This window comes from Cydia amplana, chromosome 11 (assembly GCF_948474715.1).
Source record: "Cydia amplana chromosome 11, ilCydAmpl1.1, whole genome shotgun sequence".
In the NCBI taxonomy this organism is placed as follows: Eukaryota; Metazoa; Arthropoda; class Insecta; order Lepidoptera; family Tortricidae; genus Cydia; species Cydia amplana.
Genome location: NC_086079.1, coordinates 8,867,672 through 8,890,460, shown reverse-complemented (window position 1 = coordinate 8,890,460; position 22,789 = coordinate 8,867,672).

Genomic DNA, 22,789 nt, shown 5'->3' with positions numbered 1-22,789 from the left:
CCTACTCCTCTCCTACTCATACATTTTTTTTATCGTAGAAAATAAAACACCAGTGAGTTTATAACAAAGTTTATTAATTTCTTAAGTTGATACTTGGTATATACATATTTGTTCTTATTGCACAATTTGAATACTGAATGTACAAATAATTATGCTGTACCTATATTTTTACACACTGAACTGTACAAAATATATTCAGGTAGAATTTAAAAACGGATACACTGTGCTCGTTACAAAATCAAATATTTTGGTCTAAAGATTTTTTACCCAATCTTAGAATTTAATATATTTAAATAGGATAAGGTAAACAAAAATATAACTGTAGGAGGGAAGTAGGAACTAACCGAATTATATATACCTAACACACTTAAGAATCGAAATTATATATGCCTAGGTAGGTAACTTTAAGCCGGATCTGCTGTGGACTGTGTGATGTGACCCTTATTAACCCCTGACACAGAATGGCTACATAAGTACAATCACCAAGTTAATACGAATAAAACAAAAGGCACGTATTTAACTGGTCAACTAATTAATCGAATTTGGGTAGGTAGGGCAAGCAATAAGAAGTTATAGAGGGAAAAGCTAGGAACACAATTTTTGACTCCGTAACTTTGTTTGGACTAGTTAGGAGGTGAACATATCAAAAGTCCCCGGCCGTAGCCGCGGTGCTGGGGGGGTAGAGGGGGCAAAAAAGGTCTCATTTTTCGGTTTTTCACTTATATCTTGGAAACTTTGCGTCTTAGCGAAATGACTACTAAGAAACACCAAAAGCTGATAAAATTTGTTACAAGTTTTATTCAGTCAAGTTTTTCGATATCTTGAATAGTTTTTGAGATATCCGCTCTTGAAAGTTTTTTCTTAGGAATGGTGGTGGACCACCCAACAAAAATAAAATTCAGCACCCCCGATTTATACGAAAATGATACCAAACATGGCCTAACAGCTTCACTGATGTAGATATCAAGATAAAATTAAAATCCCTGAATAAACTTTCAAGAGCGGGTATCTCAAAAACTATTCAAGATATCGAAAAACTTGACTGGATAAAGCTTGTAACTAATTTTACAAGCTTTCGGTTTGTCTTAGTATTCATGTCGCTAAGACGCAAAGTTTCCAAGACATTCCAAGATATCAATGAAAAATCGAAAAATCCGACCTTCTTACCCCCCTCTACCCCCCAGCACTGGGGCTACAGCCGGGGACTTTTGATATGTTCACCTCCTAACTAGTCCAAACAAAGTTACGGAGTCAAAAATTGTGTTCCTAGCATTTCCCTCTACAACGTTTTTTGAGCATTCATTTCCTGACCTACGTTTAAAACAATAGAAATGGGTACTAAAATTAATAGTTAGGCAACAAAAACGGAGCCTTAAAATATATAATATGAGACAACATTTTAATACCATTACAGCTTTTGTTTATTTTTAGGCAGGTACCAAATATTTATTTGCAACTGAATTATTATATTGGAGACTATTTATGAAGCACATTTTGAAAAGAAAACAGGATCGTGTAGTGACCAGACAAAATATTTTAAAAGAACTTAATTTTTTAATTAATAGATAGCCGTTTTCTTTTTAAAATGTGCTTCATAAATGGTCTCCAATATAATAATTCAGTTGCCAAATAAATATTTGGTACCTGCTTAAAAATAAACAAAAGCTGCAACGGCATTAAATGTTGTCTCATATTGATATATTTTAAGGCTCAGTTTTTGTTGCCAATCTATTAATTTTAGTACCCATTTCTATTTTTTTAAACTACTCAAATTCAATTAATTAGTTGACCGGTTAAATACGTGCCATGAATAAGTATTGTGATACAGCGAGGACTTATTACTTTAATGCTCATTGTTTTAGTTTAGATTATGTCACTGTTATTGTCTTGTGTTTTTTAAATAAATATATAAATATACCTATGTGACAATCTTTTTGTGAATAAAATGTACCTAATATCTTGACATGTAAAATATGTTCATTTTCAACAAGATACAAATAATCCTATAACTGTGTTCTAAGTAGTTTTCGTTATGGCAGTTATGAATTAGGCTTACTATTTATATCCTACTTCCCTCTGTACTCCTAGCTATGGTTTTAAGATGGCAAAAAGCTGAATAAAGTAAAGTCGATTACACTTTCTGGAGCTTCTTCAGCAATTCATTCTTCGTTGTAGTGTAATCTGTAACAAGTCCAAATTAATTTTAAAGAAACTCCGTAGAAATCTTTGGTCTCGTAAATGCATTATTCGTACAATGCAAACATAATACTACATCCGCGGAAAAATTAAAAGATGTATGAGAACCTTTTACCAAGTGGATGAAATTAGGTTTGTTTTAAGCAATGGTATGTATTATGCAGGCTAATATTAAAAAGTATTATTTGGTACCATTCCGCCGTATACATCCTTTAAACCGAAGATGAGATAATAATATGCTGTGCATAAATATGAACTTTGGAATTAATGCTTCAAACTACTGAGAGATAAACTTATTTTTAGGGTTCCGTACCCAAAGGGTAAAACGGGACCCTAGGGTTCCGTACCCAAAGGGTAAAACGGGACCCTAGGGTTCCGTACCCAAAGGGTAAAACGGCACCCTATATTACTAAGACTTCGCTGTCCGTCCGTCCGTCTGTCTGTCACCAGGCTGTATCTCACGAACCGTGATAGCTAGACAGTTGAAATTTTCACAGATGATGTATTTCTGTTGCCGCTATAACAACAAATATTAAAAACAGAATAAAATAAAGATTTAAATGGGGCAATAAAATTAAAGATTAAGTTGTATGGGACAACAAAGTTAAGCAACGTCGGACGTCGCGTGGTCAGTACTTGGATGGGTGACCGTTTTTTTTTGCTTTTTACCCTTCGTGCGCGAGTCCGACTCGCACTTGCCCGGTTTTTTAATATGAGTAACAAAACCGTATTGACTTACCAGCCTTTTCTTCGTTTTTCGATTATCAGAAGCAAGAACTAGAGTATCCCTAGATCCAACAGGTAGTTCGTCAGCAAGGCCCCTGCGTTTCGCTGGTATTGAAGCTGAAATTAAATAATCCGCATAATTATAGAGGTATTATTATACGAGCGTAGTAGGTACCTACGCGCCGTGTCGCGTACTACCTACGCAGCGCGTGCATTAAGGACGCGGCGCTGGGCCATCGTGAACGTGACCTCTGCTTGCCTCTGTTATTAGTACCTACCTACTTAAAAATGGAGACCTACAAGTATATGCTCTAGGAACCACGGACCGGAAGACGCAGCGTGGGAAGGTCCTCTACAAGATGGAGTTGCATGGGGTCGGCGTGTGCCCGGCCGCTGTGGAGATCGTTGAGGGAGGCCTTTGTCCATCAGTGAACGTTTTTCAGCTGATATGATGATGATGGAGCTTTCGGAAACCCGTCGCGCGAGTGACTAAAAATACGTAAAGGCTCTACCCATCCATGCAGTATCATACTATGACCGTGCTGTCGTGAACGTATCAAGCATGGAATGTAACGCGATACGGACTAAAAATATAATAATTTTTTTATAAGTTGATTTCAGCCTACCTTTAGTTCAGTCTTGGGTATTTTTGTTAAACTACCTAAATCAATTTCATTAATTTGGTAGGTACCATATATCAAGCTGAACTGATGATAAGAAGTGGATACCTATATGAACTCTTTGGTAGTCAGTAGTGACAGTAGTAAACCAAAACTTTGATCTAGATGAGTCCAAAACTTTAGGAGGGTGAATTACAGTCAGCAATTAGCTTTCCGGCGATGGTAAACTTCATGAGGTACCAGGTACATCCGCGGAAAAATCCAAAATAGGTAGCATTGGAGCCGATTAACTAATTTGAGCCACTTTCGGATTTCCGATTGAGTTGAAATTTTGGATACGTATGCAAATCGGATGACAATGCAATATTATGATAACATTGACCTGATCTCATGATGGAGACAGGAGGTGGCCATGTGAACTCTGTGATAAACGCCACCTAATTGTGTTTGGGCTTGTTAGAATTGTCTCGATGAGTATTAGTCGGCTGTGGAAAGACAAATACATTCTTACATAAAAGCTTATACCAAAAATAACTAATAACTAGTTTTTTGCCAAATACTTATTCCCTATTCCAATATCTTATACTGATAGGGTATGTCCATTCTAGGGGGCCTATTACTGGATTCACGTCCATTACCGGGGTTCCATTACTGGAGCTTTGGTGTCGATGACTGGAGAAAAAACCTAGTTTTAATTTGTTAAGTATGTGGAAACTAATTGCAGTATCTTTGATACAACACGCCTGAATCAGGAAAGACTGATAGGACATTCATCTTTTAACACGCTAAGCGGTAGAACTTTTACATGTATCAGGGAAATATCACAAATACTCAAAATTATATTTTCATTATTTACTTGAGGAACGAACGTGCGCACACAAGCGAGCGACGTGAAGTACTGCCGAAATGAACGATCGCCATCCATACGCAACGATAAAACTGTGCAAACGCATCGACAACGATTTTTCTGATATAAAGCCCTTGCTACACGGTCGCCGACAAGCCCCCAGACCGCGTGGCCTTGGCCGGTCCCGGACCGTGTAGAGAGTTGTTACCAACAAAATTTGACCAAAACTGACTAAGGACATACCAAGGTCAGACGGTTAGAAGGCTTGTCGGCGACCGTGTAGCAAGCCTTTAATTTGCAACTGCCACCGATCAACGATAATCGACAACGATTTGTCATACACACGGCAGATAAAACTGCGCAAATCGGACTGCACAGTTTTATCGCTACGATTTATCGTTACGTGTGTGGCCTGCATTAAATGTCCCATGATGGTTGCCTTTACTATACTACTTTACTATTACTATAATAAAATAAATAAGTAGTATGTGAGTAGGTAAAAGATAACTGGCCTTAACGTCCATCGATCTTGAGGTAACTCGGAACCGAACGAATGTGGCTTCGGAAGTATTTGTGTGTCCGACGTGGTATACGATCCCCATCAAGGCACACCAAGAGAAAAACTTCAGCAGCCAATACTTCAGTTTAAAATCAGGAGACAAGGGCTGCAACAAGACGCGCTAGTAAAAAAGTGACAACATTTCTTACTTTTTTTGTTTTGGTCTTGAATTACGTTTTGCAGTTAAGAGCATAAAAGTAAAATTTTCTTCTAAGACTAAGGTCTTTTCTTTGATTGATAGGTGATTTTCTTCTAATCGGTCTCAACAGCCAAACAGTTAAAACTTATTGCACAATTTTACTGAGCAATAAAATTGTGTAGATGACAAAACTTGTTATATTATTTTATTTTTGCTACAATTTATTTGAAATCCGTATTTTCCGTCATTAAATTTAGTAAATCACATAAAATAGGAATCGATTATCGTTCAAAAATGCTCCGAAATGTTTGACTTGGCAGAAAACCAAGCGTCAGAAACTCTGATCACATGTTGAAAATAAAAAAAAAGTTAGTTGGCGGGAATTGGATATGTATTATGTTCTTTCGCTTTACGACAATTTCATGGTGTAAATTGCCGTGAAAAATATAATTTATTTTCCTCGCAATCGTAGTGAAAAGCAGAGTGTACAACAAGGGCTATAAATGTCCATTTTTACAATTTTATGCCCTTTCATTTTTATAATTTTATGTCACTTTTATGCCCTTGTTGTACAATCTACTATTACCAACTATATTTGTCTGGTTGAACGAATGGTTTCCTTATATACACGGTGTAACATGAGGAAACCGAATAATTTTAACCACGCATTTCTGAGGTCAAAAGAAGGAAAGAATGTAACACGAGTTTAGGTCAATTTCGCCAAAAAAAATTTTTTTTGGTTTGTTTTTTAAAATTTTTGAATGTATTTGTACATAAATAATAAATCTTATTGGTAAATTTGTTACTTAAATTGATTTTTACATGTTTTTTTTCGTAAAACCTTCTTTTTGCAAAGTGTTACTTGTCACTTTTTGACATCTATCAATAAAGATATCGTCGGTGTACTTCCAAAACATGATAACTGACAAAATGGTCAAAAATGAGTTGTTTATATAGTTTTGTTCACATTTTATTGTTTTAAATATATATGTGATTTTTTTTTTATGTTTATTATTTACAAAGTTATAGAGTGTAAAAAAGTACTAACAGACAGGAAATTAAATATAGTGTACACGTAAAAAATAATAAGGGTATTTAAAACAACATATCTCGTAAAACTGGTCATGCAAAATATATAAAGTAACGTTAACATGTTTTGTCTGAATGTAGTTATAATTACCGTTATTAGTGTAGTTATTAATTAGAACCTAGTTAGAGTAACTGGTAAAATATCATAACATTATTCATTATTATTTACCTATAGGCATTTCTTTCAATACACGATCTATTATACAACTAAATAATATTAAATTCACTTAAGACTGATTTAAGTATGCTCGGTAAACGCTAACAATATCAGTATCATAATTTTTTGAAGTAATTTAGTTAATAAGGAGTGTATTGTCATATGATTCTTCAATAAAGGAGAGAAAAGTAATATTAGAATCACTTATAACTGTTTACATGTAAATAATTACACGTTGCATGTAATTTATTACTTTTTATTTCTACGTTAGTGTTTAGAATTTGCTTATAATATCGTGTGAACTAGTATTTTTTATCACTGTCTTTTTTTTAAATTATATATAATTATTTTTATATGATTATAAACAAATACACCAAAATCAGTTCATTTTTTATACAGGTAAAACATGATAACTAACACATGCCATGTTTTTGTCGGCCAATATTTTATATTTTTCGGTTTAAAAATATCACTTTTATCAATTAATAGACAATTTTAATATCCAAAAATTTTAAGTGTGAAAGTAAATTAGTCAAAACGGGTTTCTAAATTCCCTTATTTGAGGACCAAACTTTCAACTCGCGATTTCTCGAAACTATGTTTCAGGTAGTTATCATGTTTTAGAAGTATACCGACGATATTTAGACTACGTCCCATAGCAGCAACATCACCATCAAAAAGGCCTTTTACATTATGTAACAACAAAAACTTGTTTATTTTGAAATTAATATTATCTCTGAATCTAGGCGTTTTTAAAAAAAAGTTTATAGGACATTTTTGTTTCTAAATATGATCAGGAATACGCTGTTAAAATTATTCGGTTTACTCATGTTACACCGTGTATGGTCTATTAATTTATATGCAGGATTTAAAATGTTAGAGCATCGGAATAAAATGGGATTTCATACGATTACTTTATCCCTAGGAGTAAAATGTTACTTTGAAAACCCATTTTGTTCAGCTGCGATTTTTTTTTATTTGGAAGCTTAAAAACCGGTCAAGTGCGAGTCGGACAAGGGTTCCGTACATTACGTCCGACTCATGCTTGACTGCACATTTCAGGTTTTCCTGTCATCTATAGGTAAAGAACTATTTTAACCAACTTCAATTTCATAGAAGGAGGAGGTTCTGTATTCGGTTGTGGCTATTTTTTTTCTATGTAGGTACGTTCACCGATTACTCCGACATCCGTAGTCCGATTTGAGTAAGTAATTCTTTTTTTTGTCTTAAAGTAAATTTTTTGTCCTTTTTAAAATAAATTATTGATAGCTTTAGGGCGTGTTGCCATGTTGAGTTTCCCCTCAACGACGACAACACGACCATGTGCACTCCTCATTTACCCGGGCTTGTGACCGGCTCCTTTGTGGACCACGGATGATCCGCAATGGAGGCTGAGTTTCCTTCTTGAGTTCGCTATAAATATAGTAGTTGGGGACATTTCCCTCCACCTCCTCATGGTCTTTGCTGGCTCGCGCCGTACATACCGAATCGCGGGAGCCGTATTGGGTACTTGCTGCTTCGGCTCATTTCCCCAAACTCTACGTTGCTTCGTGTCTCCCTACAAATCAATTCTTTTAGTGTCCCAGGCCTGAAGCCGAGGGCAGGTAGCCGCCGCGGTCGCATCTCTGGACGCCTCCGCTCGATTGAAGCTCCGCAGACTTATGGCCCGTCTTGCCGCGCTTACCGCAGCAACTGAAAACAGAATATCCTTTAAAAATTATATTAACATTATAACCTGAATATAGATGTCATGATTTAAAGATAAAATTAACCTGTTACTCTTTTTTTTTCAGTTTTTATGGGTACCTGGAAAGCCTTATGTATGCGTGGCTATTTGGCTTTGCCTTGCTGTTGTGCCATTTTAATAGCATCCGATAACGCTTCTTCTCGGGATGCCAAACTTTGATTAAGTCGTTGACATTGGCGTCGTATAAATAGGTGGGCCATAGTGGAGAAGATGTTGTCGAAAACAAAGGTCTTGTGTAACGCGCAATCGAACCATGTGGTGTCACATCCGGTATTGAATAAAGTCACAGCATAAACAAATACGTCTATTCTATGGAGACTTGTGCAAATATCGGTTTCCATTATTTCCGTAGCACGTTTTACTAGACAACATAAATTCTTTGAGGGGTATGTTAGGGATTGTTTTTCGCCCCACCACTCTCTTAGACGTATATAACTGTACGTGTCATCATTTTTTATGTCGTCTAGATCTGGGGTGACAGTCAAAGTGTTGCGGCATTGGTCGCATTCGTGCACTTTGGTAATTCGTGACGCTAAATAACCGCTGACGTATACAACTGATTGGTTCTCTATAGATACTAATTCCTCTTCGATTTCGTTAGTTTCCGGCCCTTCCGGTAGACTTAACACGGGGATTTCCTCGTCGCTTAAATCATCACCATTCTCAGCATCAATGGAGGCTTGTGGATTTTCAGTCGATTGAGGATTCTCACTCGAGGAAGGTTTCGACTCATGAGATCCAAACACCAAATTGTGAAAGTCTGTCAGCAGCATATTCCTATCTTTTTGACAGTTTGATCCTGCACTATGGGGGGCCGTCAGCCCAGTGACAACTGCAGTCTTCAGGGCTGCCATAAAATGTGTGCAAGTAGGGTTGCTATTTGTTGGACTCTGTTGTCGTATTACGCCAAATAAGTTCTCCAGAGAATCTTGGTTTAACTGGCGTAAGTTTAAGTATTTGAATCCCATTGCTCTGGTTTTCAGCCAAATCCCTCTTAGAGATTGTAATGACATCAAGTAACCTTGGATACACTTAACGTTTGTGGCGACAGTTCCAAATGTATTAAGAAATTTGGCTGTTTTTAACTTTCCTTCAAGTGCCGCCCACTCTTCCAAATGAGTCGTTTTTTGCGAAACATTTTGTCGCAAACCTTTTTTTATGTCTTCTGCGGATGATGGTCCATTGGTAAAGTCAAACAACCGGTCAAGTTCCTGTACCACTTCAGCGGTTTCTAACAGCTCAGCAGCTTGTCTTTCATCCCTTTCAGCTTGGGACAGCAGTTTTAGGACAGCGGCTACTGTGTTGCTCAACATTTGGGCAGCATATTTAACTCTCATTTTTGCCCTGTATTTCGGGAAGACATGCACAGGACTGACCTTTGATAAATATAGGAAGTTTCTATTTTTTTCCTCGACCAACCTGAGGTGAGACCACTTTGCCTTTTTTCCATTCCAAGACAAAACTCCATTGTTCAGAAAATTGTTTCGCAGCGATTTAAACAGATGTGGTATATCATATAGAGTAAATATTTCCTCCCCATCTAAAAAGAATGAGTTTTGTAACACGCTTGAAGGTACGGAAAATTTTTTCAACAATTTTATGGCGCCCATATTTGTAGGTCCTTGATCACAGACCGTAGCCAGTACCTTGTGCCCAGTAGCATTTACGGCAGTTATTATCTCTTTTATCAGTACCGACAATTTTTCAGTGGAAATAGTTCCTTTCACAAAGTAAAATGCTATAGGTTGCTTGAATTTTCGGTATATTCCTTGGAGCATAAATACCAAAGCATGGTCAGCAATATCACTTGATCTTTCAGTAGATCCAAAATCTCGGAAACCTTCTACATTTCCGGTAGATGAATTATATAGGAGCCTTGGTTTTAACGCGATTTCATCAAATAATAAGGCACAAACTTTTTCTTTTTCGTTTTTATGTTGGCCTGCCATTACTAAATGATCTAAAACCGATTTGTTGAGCCCTGGTTCCATAGGTATTTTTTTTAAGACGTTTTGCAACGTTTTGACGCTCGGTAGAGGAATAATATGCCTCAAATATCTATATGTTTTGGCAGATCTTTTCAGAATCGCCAAGCAAGAAATTTTGTTTTTTGTGGTCCACCGTCGTCCAGTTGGCTTCCGGGATTGGTTTTTGCTGGCATTTATTATAATTTCTTTCAAAGCCGGCGATTCGATATTTTCAATCACGGTCGCACTTTTTCGTAACGACGCTAGGGTGCACCTTGTCTTTTTTAGTCTTTCCACCAGCTTCTTTTTTCTTGGACTCATGTCTGTAAACATTTTTACAAGTTTTTATTTAACTACTAGCGACTCACTCCGCCCCGGCTTTGCATGGGTAGTAAAGCGTAATTTTTTTGGGATTCAACTAAAATGTTTAAATTCACCCATATTATATTGTACAACTATCTACCAGACACAAAACAAAAATGCGAAAAAGTAGGTATTAGTTGCCCGTTGAAACAAAAGCTTGTACCTATCAAAAATTAAATTTTCGACACCCAAGTAACACAAAAGTAGCTGAATATTGTTTGAATAATAGAGCATTCCGTATTGTAAGCTGAATAAGGTAGCTGTATAACGTCTGTATAAGCGCTTGTACAGACGTTATACAGAAGGTTTGGGAACAAAGTGGGAGTGCCCACGCCGCTTATTACTGCATAACAGTAATGTAATAGCTGTATAAGTGTGTGCCCACACATTGAATCGCTAAATAACACTTGTATAGAGGCTGTCCAAAGCTTCTATGCCGCTTTTAAACCAAAGTTATCCAGCTTTGTACACAATGCATCAGTTATTCACACGTTATGAAGCTTTTGGTTCCAAAGTGCATTTTTACAGAAAATATATTCAGATATTTGTGTCAAATCAACGATTTGTCTTCCATTTTAATTTTTGAACTCGTGTCAAAGTGTAGGTTCTGAAGTGAATACTTACAAAATAAGGAGGACATCACCCATATATTTATTTGATGAATACATAACTTCAATTTCATTGCGCATCAGACTTTACTGTTAATATATATATATATATATATATATATATATATATATATATAAAATGTATATATATATATATATACATTTTATTTAAAATTTTAAAGCGCCGCGTAAATAATGCACTGTTTAAAAAGTAAATATAGACGAAAATTTACTACTCCACTTTTAAATTTGTAATTTTTTTGCGGTGTTTAGATGTTTTAGTGATAGAAAATGTACTTTAACCATGGACTTATAAGATGGACTGCACTGTCACTTTTTTTGCCATATTAAATTGAACTTTATCACCGAGCTAGAAAGACGTTCGTACCAGACTAGAAAAAACGGTCCACTTGAGATAGCAAAGGTGGGTCGCGGTGTCTCACTCGCACGTGTTGCCAATGTTAAAAATATACCATTGTGGTAGTATTTATATCAATATACTACTCAAATTAAATAACTTCTTATATTATTTAAATGCTATATTCAGAGTAAGGTTCTGATATCTTTTAAGAAATTTGTAAATAAGTATGATGTCAATATTATTAACTGATTTAACCAAGCATGTGGACAACAAAAAAAAAACATTAATTTTGGTGTGGTAGACATTGTAGAAACTTTGAATGTTAATTGGTATCCCTATCGTCAATATCGTCATGACATGTTATCAAAACACGTGAATGCAAAATTTCCTAAAAATGGTGAAAATATGTTGCGTTAAAGGTTGTGGGAGTGAAAGAATTTCTAATTGTGGAATATTGTTTCACCAGGAAGCCACAATTATTACATTTTGCGATAAAAATACAAGACAACATTGTCAAACTCATTAGGGTGACTATGATGTCGGCACGATGAGAATCAGTGTTACACAATTTTTATTAGGTACTTAAGTAAGTTTATATAAATAGGTATGTATTTATTTCGGCATGTTTAAATTGGTGAAATGAGAGCCAATACAGAATAAATAATTACCAAAATTGAAAATCAAAGTCCTTAAACATTACAGACACATTTATGCATTGTTATAATAATAATAAACACATTGATAATAAAAGAAAAATAGAACTTTATCGTAATTTACTGACTTTTGGGACGATACCAGAAACGTTACTGGGAATTTACCCTCTTTGTAAAATTTATTAAGAACGGCACATCACTAATTTCTTTACATTTCACGACTCTTCTCTTTTCGCACAGGTGACCTAGCACCGTGAACACCGAAGTTCGCAAATTACGGGCATCTTTCTCTTTTACTCCTATAAAGGAGTAATTACAGTAACAGAGAAAGATGCTCGCAATTTGCAAACTTCGATGTCTATGGTCCAGTGACAAGCGTCCTAGTTAAAAACGATAGCGAGCGGGCGTAGCGGACCCACGCGACCCTCAGGCAGTTACGAATTTGCCCTAAGATCGAGTAGGCCCGGGCCTAGGGCGGCCAGATATTTTGGGCGGCAGTCTATATGATGGGTGCTGAGAAAGGGGGGGCGGCTAGAGCTTGCTATGTAGCTTGGGGCCTAAGGCGGCAAAGACTGTATGTAATTCCTCCACTGTCCTGAGAGCCTACCCCGTTGCGTCTTTGTCGCACTTGTAAATTCGTACGTAAGTGTGACAGAGAGGCAACACGTCGAACATGGTTCACAGTAGACCCTCTGGTTCTGTCAGCATATTTGTCTCTCTATCTCTCTCACTCATACCTGTGTTCTTGACAGACGTTACGGCGGACCACCTTCCTGACGATCGACCATGTTCGTGATCCAGTACCTATGCCTACTAGTAACAGCTTTTCTTCTTCACTTGGTCCCTCAATACTGAGGATCGTGACATCATATCAATTATAGCGTGTGACAGGGACAGCACGCCCACGCGTGCGTTAGAAAGGGATATCGCGCCTTGTAAGCGTCTCCCCAAGAGAACCAATCGCGGTCGACCCCCGGCTCGCTTCTTAACAGATTAAGCCGCGGGTCAACTTATGGTGGGCGCGTGTGCCGCCATGTTGTATCGCGTGATCGCTGAGGGCGCTGCGCGCGAGTTAGTTCGGTAGCCGACACCTTTGTGTATAAACGTATGCGTGTATCCGACCCTACGACCGATCATAGCTTTGTTCAATTGTAACAGTTTTAGGGCCAGTTGCACCAACCACATTTGACAGACTGATCATCGTCAGCCGGCGCGCCCCGCGCCTTTACTATGAAACTTTCCATACATAAAAATTTAGCGAACTCTTTAACGTTCGTAACAGTTTGGTGCAACCGACCCTTAGTATTTTAATGTGTAGTGGACTGTGTTGTATCGTAATCCGTGTACTTTAAGTTTAATAAACTGCTTTTAACTTCAGTGCCGACTATTACTATACCCACGCCCGCTATACAATGCCGAGTTAGTATTGCCGATTTCGTTGAAAACAAAATTGCCTAAAATGTGACGTCACACCAGGTGGGGAGGGATTTGCAAAATGTGACCAAGTGTGACAAGGAGGGGGGAGGGGTCAAAAACCTAGAAATTCGTGTGACGTAATTAATGGATGATCCCATACCTAACCATTTCTTGTTCGGTGGACAAGTCGCATGCTCAATAGCATTTAATTGAGCCAATAACATTTTCATAATTCTACGCTTACCTTTATCCGGTTGAATTCTTAGGCATGTAGATTGAAGATCAGCTCGAATGGTAGTCGCAGACGTTGCGGTGTCAAACACTGGGGTTTGTGCTTTCGTCGACGTGTCTTCCTCATCATCATTATGTTTAAAATAATTGTGATCACGAAGAACATCTTGCACTGAAACAAAATTAATTTAAATTAATAGCATTAAAACCAATCGGGACAGAAGTAAAATTACATACCTACATTAAATTATCTAAAGAAATTTCACACGTTAAAATAAGTTTCAAAAAGAAATTACAATCATAGGTAGGTAGGTACATAATACATTAGTTAGTACCATCACTTATTTTTATTTGTCAGTCCTAGTAGGCGGAGGCGGTAAACCAAGTGTAAATATGTAGGTATGTACATTACTTTGAACTTATTCTTATCTGTTTTAGGCCCCCCCCACATCTAGCGTCCTTCGAGCGTCGGCGTCTGTCGGCGTCTGGTCAGCGCTATGGAAAATGACGTCGCTGCGCAGTTGCGTCGACGCTGCGTCGACGTTGCATCGAGCAGCGGCCATAGAATTGTAGAAGCCGACGCTCGAAAGACGCCAGATGTGGGGGGGCCCTTATACCGATCTATTTGACCTACTTATAGGGCCTGAAACTTTCCATACATAAAAATTTAGCGAACTCTTTAACGTTCGTAACAGTTTGGTGCAACCGACCCTTAGTATTTTAATGTGTAGTGGACTGTGTTGTATCGTAATCCGTGTACTTTAAGTTTAATAAACTGCTTTTAACTTCAGTGCCGACTATTACTATACCCACGCCCGCTATACAATGCCGAGTTAGTATTGCCGATTTCGTTGAAAACAAAATTGCCTAAAATGTGACGTCACACCAGGTGGGGAGGGATTTGCAAAATGTGACCAAGTGTGACAAGGAGGGGGGAGGGGTCAAAAACCTAGAAATTCGTGTGACGTAATTAATGGATGATCCCATACCTAACCATTTCTTGTTCGGTGGACAAGTCGCATGCTCAATAGCATTTAATTGAGCCAATAACATTTTCATAATTCTACGCTTACCTTTATCCGGTTGAATTCTTAGGCATGTAGATTGAAGATCAGCTCGAATGGTAGTCGCAGACGTTGCGGTGTCAAACACTGGGGTTTGTGCTTTCGTCGACGTGTCTTCCTCATCATCATTATGTTTAAAATAATTGTGATCACGAAGAACATCTTGCACTGAAACAAAATTAATTTAAATTAATAGCATTAAAACCAATCGGGACAGAAGTAAAATATAAAACAGATATATTATATGTATACCCATGTCTGTAGCTTTACTATCTCCGAGTACTTAAAGGTCACTGAGCTAAAAGCCACGCACAGACAAATAGATGAACGGACACGGCGAAACTGTAAGAGTTCCTGGTTGACTATACTTACATTTACAAAACCCTAAAAATCAAAACTCTATCACCCCATCCATTAAAATTTGTCACGCCCTGTCGAGCAAATCATACTTAAAACTAAAATACAAAGGTACTATTTTCATCGCACAACTAATTTAAATCTATAACGTCACATAATCATCGATATAATGGACTGATAAACATCACTCAGGAGAGTCAGGAGTGAACTATGAAACTTCCCAGACAATAAAACTTAGCGAACGTTTTAACGGTGACAGACTGTTTGGTGCAACCGACCCTAAATCTAGATGCCTAATTTTCTTGCCGCTTCGCAGACAATTAGCATACCTACTCATTAGGAAATAATTCTACCAGTAGGTACTTAGAGTTACACCAAGAAAAGTCTGCAGCGATTTTGATAGCCCACGCAGTGGAAGTGTTATTTATACGTCATAATTTCATGGAAGTTTGACGATTAAAATAACACTGGCACTGCGAGGGCTGTCAAATCGTTGCAGACTTTTCTTGGTGTAACTTCACCACCCTCATACTAGTAATACGCTTAATAGAAAAAAAGCGGCCAAGTGCGAGTCGGACTCGCCCATGAAGAGTTCCGTGACAGCAAGTAACATAATAAAATTGGGGTTTACGGTTTATGTTATGACGTATTAAAAAAAACTACTTACCAAATCTTGTTCAAACCAATTTTCGATGGAAATTTGCATGGTAATGTACATCATACATTTTTTTTAGGTTTATCATTCTCTTTATTTTAGAAGTTACAGGGGGGGACACACACATTTTACCACTTTGGAAGTGTCTCTCGCGCAAACTATTTAGAGTTTAGAAGAAAATGATATTAGAAACCTCAATCATTTTTGAAGACCTATCCATAGATACCCCACATGGTCGTATGGGTTTGATGAAAAAAAAAATTTTGGGTTTCAGTTCTATGTATGGGGAACCCTAAAAATTTAATGTCTTTTTTCTATTTTTGTATGAAAATCTTAATGCGGTTCACAGAATACATCTACTCACCAAGTTTCAACAGTATAGTGCTTATACTTTCGGAAAAAAGTGGCTGTGACATACGGACGGACAGACAGACAGACAGACATGAGGGGTCATCCATTAATTACGTCACACGTTTAGGGGGAGGGAGGGGGTCAAGAAAATGTGACATATTGTGACATGGGGGAGGGGGGGAGACAAACTTTGTGACGTCACTTTAACTTCATCAGTAACCGAAAATTGATGTAAATTATTTAGTTCGCTGTATATTTAAATAACAAGTTTTTAAAACGAAAATAGTTTTTAATCGTTTAATTTTCTTTCCTAAGCAGTTTTGGGTTATAAAATTACTAATATTTATATCGTCAGAAATATTTTGATAAAATATACTTGTTAACTCACATTATAGACGGGTCTAACGCGAATTATATTCAATTACCTTTATTTACCGACGTTTCGACACAGGTTTCACTGGTCCTGTGTGTGGTGGACCTGTGTCGAAACGTCGGTAAATAAAGGTAATTGAATATAATTCGCGTTAGACCCGTCTATAATGTGAGTTAATATGTATTCAAAACGCGAAAGTTTAAAATATACTTGGTCAAGCAGATCTTGTCAGTAGAAAAAGGCGCGAAATTCAAATTTTCTATGGGACGATATCCCTTCGCGCCTACATTTTTCAAATTTGCCGCCTTTTTCTACTGACAAGATCTGCTTGACCAAGTTAGTATATTAAAATAATACTTAGGTACTTACTTAATTCTATTTGGCGATTTCGTAGAAAAAATGTGACGTCACACTAGGGGTGGAGGGGTTTGCCAAATGTGACCAAGTGTGACAAGGGGGGGGGGAGTCAAAAAACATAGAAATTGGTGTGACGTAATTAATGGATGACCCCTGACGAATCTATAAGGGTTCCGTTTTTTTGCCATTTGACTACGGAACCCTAAAAAACACAACCGAATTGATAACCTCCTCCTTTTGAGATTTGAAAGTCGGTTAAAAAAGGTACCTTTATCCGGTTGAATGCCTAATAGTCCAGATTGCAGACAAGCTTGGCTAGTACTGGTAGATGCAGCAGCTGATGAAGTTTGTGCTGGAACCCAAAAAAATACATACCTACATTAAATTATCTAAAGAAATTTCACACGTTAAAATAAGTTTCAAAAAGAAATTACAATCATAGGTAGGTAGGTACATAATACATTAGTTAGTACCATCACTTATTTTTATTTGTCAGTCCTAGTAGGCGGAGGCGGTAAACCAAGTGTAAATATGTAGGTATGTACATTACTTTGAACTTATTCTTATCTGTTTTAGGCCCCCCCCACATCTAGCGTCCTTCGAGCGTCGGCGTCTGTCGGCGTCTGGTCAGCGCTATGGAAAATGACGTCGCTGCGCAGTTGCGTCGACGCTGCGTCGACGTTGCATCGAGCAGCGGCCATAGAATTGTAGAAGCCGACGCTCGAAAGACGCCAGATGTGGGGGGGCCCTTATACCGATCTATTTGACCTACTTATAGCTGATACTAATAACCTGCTTGAAGACATGCATATCGGCGTCCGCGTGAGAGCAAATCTCACTTATCTAGTAGGAGTAGTAGGTACCTAGTAAAGAGTCCTCAAGTAAACTATTACAAAGCAGTCAGAGCATGCGAAGACCATCAACTATGAGTTTCTCCAGACACGTCCTGCCTCGCACAGACAAACTGTGGAATGAACTGTCGCGTGTGGTATTTTCGGACCGTTACAACCTTCAAACTTTCAATAAAAGAGGCCTGCAATGAAATTACAACCCCTATGGTGTTGCGGGTATCCATGGACAACGGTAATCTCTTACCATCACGGTGACTCGTGTGCTCGTTTGCCTCCTATGTCATATAAAAACACATGTTCCAAATTTTATTAAAATACCCATAATCTTATAGTTTTGGAGTAAAATGACTGTGACATACGGACGAACAGACGGCCATGACGAAACTATGAGGGTTTCTTTTTTGCCATTTTGGCTACGGAACCCTAAAAATGTTCACAAATCGGAATATAGGTTTCGAATAGCAACGTGATCTTGAGATCTGTGTGAAAATACTTTTAAAACAAAACTAGCATATAATTACCATTTTCACTGGTATTAACAAAGTACAAAAAAATTCACTTCCACTTAACTTGTAGAGGAGATGTTCCTAGTTGACTACGGAATCCTAAAAAGGGTACAATACAATACCAAGTAACTAAAAAACCGGGCAAGTGCGAGTCGGATTCGCGCACGAAGGGTTCCGTACCATAATGCAAAAAAACGGCAAAAAAAAACGGTCACCCATCCAAGTACTGACCCCGCCCGACGCTGCTTTACTTCGGTCAAAAATCACGTTTGTTGTATGGGAGCCCCACTTAAATCTTTATTTTATTCTGTTTTTAGTATTTGTTGTTATAGCGGCAACAGAAATACACCATCTGTGAAAATTTCAACTGTCTAGCTATCACGGTTCGTGAGATACAGCCCGGTGACAGACGGACGGACGGACGGACGGACGGACAGCGAAGTCTTAGTAATATAGGATCCCGTTTTACCCTTTGGGTACGGAACCCTAAAAAGCGGCCAAGTGCGAGCCGGACTCGCGCATGAAGGGTTCCGTAACAGCAAGTAACATAATAAAATAGCGGTTCACGATCTATGACGATTAAACAAAAAACTACTTACTAGATCTCGTTCAAACCAATTTTCGGTGGAAGTTTGCATGGTAATGTACATCATATATTTGTTTTAGTTTTATCATTCTCTTTATTTTAGAAGTTACAGGGGGGGACCACTTTGGAAGTGTCTCTCGCGCATTCGCATTACATTAGAAACCTCAATATCATTTTTGAAGACCTATCCATAGATACCCCACACGTATGGGTTTGATGAAAATAAGTATGGGGGACCTCCAAAATTTATCGTTTTTTTTCTATTTTTGTGTAAAAATCTTAATGCGGTTCACATAATACATCTACTTACCAAGTTTCAACAGTATAGTTCTTATAGTTTCGGGAAAAAGTAGCTGTCACATACACGGACAGACAGACGGACAGACAGACGAACAGACAGACGGACAGCCAGACGGACAGACATGACGAATCCATAAGGGTTCCGTTTTTTGCCATTTGGCTACGGAACCCTAAAAAGATCTCTCCAAAACTCCATCACACCTTTACTTAAAAATGCCCAGTCGAGGAAATCAGCTATGTACTCTATTTTAATCTACGTCACTCAGTTTTATAGTAAGAAAACTATGAAACTTTCCATGCTTACTATAAAACTTTGCGAACGTTTTAATGATGACAGAATCTTTGGTGCAACCAAACCTAAATATGACTACCTAATTTTCTTGCCAGTTCGCAGACAATTCGCATATGTACTCAATAGGAAATAATAAACAAATAATTCAACAAGTAAATGAGGATGTTACTTAATATATAATACGCTTACCTTTATCCGGTTGAATGCCTAATAATCCAGATTGCAGACAAGCTTGGCTAGTACTGGTAGATGCAGCATCTGATGAAGTTTGTGCTGGAACCCAAAAAAATACATAACTACATTATCTAAAGACATTTCACATGTTATAAAAATAAAATAAAATTTGTTTATTGCAGACTTCTTCATAACGGTCCATACATGTTAGTACTTAATACTTACTATCTTAATAAGGAACTAAAATAAATTATTGTTATTAGAAATTATTCAACAAGTAACATCCTCATAATAATATGCTTACCTTTATCCGGTTGAATGCCTAATAGTCCAGATTGCAGACAAGCTTGGCTAGTACTGGTAGATGCAGCAGCTGATGAAGTTTGTGCTGGAACCAAAAAAAAAATACATAAATACATTATCTAAAGGCATTTCACATGATATAAAAATAAAATAAAATTTGTTTATTTCAGACTTCTTCATAACGGTCCATACATACGGTACTTAATACCTACTATCTTAATAAGGAACTAAAATAAATTATTGTTATTAGAAATAATTCAACAAGTAACATCCTCATAATAATATGCTTACCTTTATCCGGTTGAATGCCTAATAGTCCATATTGCAGACAAGCTTGGCTAGTACTGGTAGATGCAGCAGCTGATGAAGTTTGTGCTGGAACCCAAAAAAAATACATAACTACATTATCTAAAGACATTTCTCATGTTATAAAAATAATATAAAATTTGTTTATTGCAGACTTCTTCATAACGGTCCATACATGTTAGTACTTAATACTTACTATCTTAATAAGGAACTAAAATAAATTATTGTTATTAGAAATTATTCAACAAGTAACATCCTCATAATAATACGCTTACCTTTATCCGGTTGAATATTTTTATAAGTTATTAATTTTAATTTACAATATTATAATATATCTATTTGGCTGGAGCCAGGCATATACACTACTAATAATAACTACATACACCATTGAGTGTACCCTGGTCCGGTGCACGAGAAGCTGACTATCAAGCCTGTCAGCTATAACTGCCGGGAGACTGTTGCGGCTGTCCCGCAGGCGCCGCAGCACGTATAATAAGTTTAAAAAAGATATTACAAACATACCTGGTAGTGGTAAGTGAAAGGTACATATTACATTACCATCACTTATCACTTTTATTTGTCAGTTGTAGTCGGCTGTTAACCAAGTAGAGTATGTACCTATACTACTTCCATACTATAGCTGTAAAACTGTGGCCTTTTTCCAGTGATAGAAACATTTCTGTCACGTATATGGGACTCTTTTTATCACTAATATATATAAGTAGTCGCATATATGTGATAGAAATGAAATTTATTTGTTGCTGTGCTGGACCTATCCACTGTTTTAAAGGATAATTAATAAATATGTTAACTAATAAAAAGTTACCTCGTCTACTTGCTACATGTTGAGGGAATCCTCTTAATTGATGGTCTGTCAGTGGAGGTGCGGCAAGATTTAATTTTGGATATGCTCTTTTTTTTAGCTTATTTCCTGTCTTCCCAAAGTCTCTCCGGTCAAAGTGGTCACCACAAACATGACGTAGCTCATGCAACTTCTCTATGGGGACATGAATCAGATCTTCTTTTCCAACCAGTCTAAGCCAAGTTTTACACCTGTAAACCAATAATTTAAGTACTTTAGAAAGGTAGCTAAATATGAAAATGAATTACATCAAAGCTTTTGTAGTAGGTAAGTAATTAAACTTCATATAGGAACAGACTACGGTCTATGATGTCACCCTAGAAAGTCTAAACCAAAGTTCTATGGGCGAGCAGTACGTGCTTGCTCCTCCTATTTGAATCCCTTGCGGCATTACGGAGTGAAGGATTCGAACCGGCTTCTCAGTCGGCCTTCAGCTTACGCGGCTAACAAATCAAAATGTTTAATAAAGTAATTTGATTTATTCCCTAGTTGTATTTAGGAACTTGTTGACTTACCGCAGTTCATCCTTGGGAAATTTGGCAAAGAAGCCTCCTCTGAAAATTTCTCTCACGCCGCATATCTCACAATATCGGCTTTTTCCGACCATTTTCACACACACAACAATCCAATGTAGGATTTCAAATTTTTGCAAAATGGTCGACTGACACTCGTATGTACGCATTAATGTCAAGTTCCGGTTCCGGTCCGGTATGTTGTCGCCTTGCGAACTTTATCGCCACATATTTTTTGTCAATAAGGGAGTTTCCAGAGACTGCACATACCATGTGAATGACGTTTAGTAACTGCTTAAAAACATTGCCATATATATTATAGTTTTTTAATTCGCTGCCAAATTATTGCGCTATCGACTTTTCTTGCTCTGTAGCCCCCTCCTTCTAGATCAAAGACTAGAGCATGTGCGGAAAGAGAAGAGTCGTAGAATGTATTGGATCCCATACATTTCACGACTCTTCTCTTTCCGCACAGAGGGCCTACCGCGAACCACGTTCGACGTGTTGCCTCTCTGTCGCACTTGTAAATTCGTACGTAAGTGTGACAGGGAGGCAACACGTCGAACGTGGTTCGCGGTCACGGAAGAAAGAAAGAGCGCGCCGTTTGTGTTCGCTGTGCGTGAATCGCGGCTTCAAGCTACGAGTGTGGAGCGGGCTGTTAAGTGGAGTCCAGACGAGACAATTTTTCGCCAATCGCCAAACGCTAATTTGATTCCCCGATCAAATCAGCAGATGCAGACACAAAGTGCATTCTTATTTGCATTATTTGACACATTATGATTATGACTGACGTTTATAGATCTCTATATCTACATCTGTAACTAACCCAAATCGATTGTCACAGCAAGCGATTACGATTGGATGGCACCTAGAGTGAGGTATCGAATTGTGACGTTTAATGAATTTTTATTTGAGATATAAAGCTAGAATAGGGATGATGACACATGTTGAATTTTATAACAAAATCTAGTAAAATAGATAGCTGGCGATTAGTTTAAGATTTATCACAATAATGTGGATATTAAAATAAAATATTGAAAAATTACAAAATTACAGGACCTGAAAGTTTCAAAATTTAAGTTTTTATTTAAATTCCAAAAACGATAAAAGTAAGGGTACCATTTGATTCCTTACATTTCATCCAAAAAAATATTGTATAGCAACTATATACATAAACGCAATATTTCACCGACAAAAACGCAATTTTCTTGTTTTGTCCATACTACAAGATGGGCGATGACGTCACGGCCTCTGGTCGTTT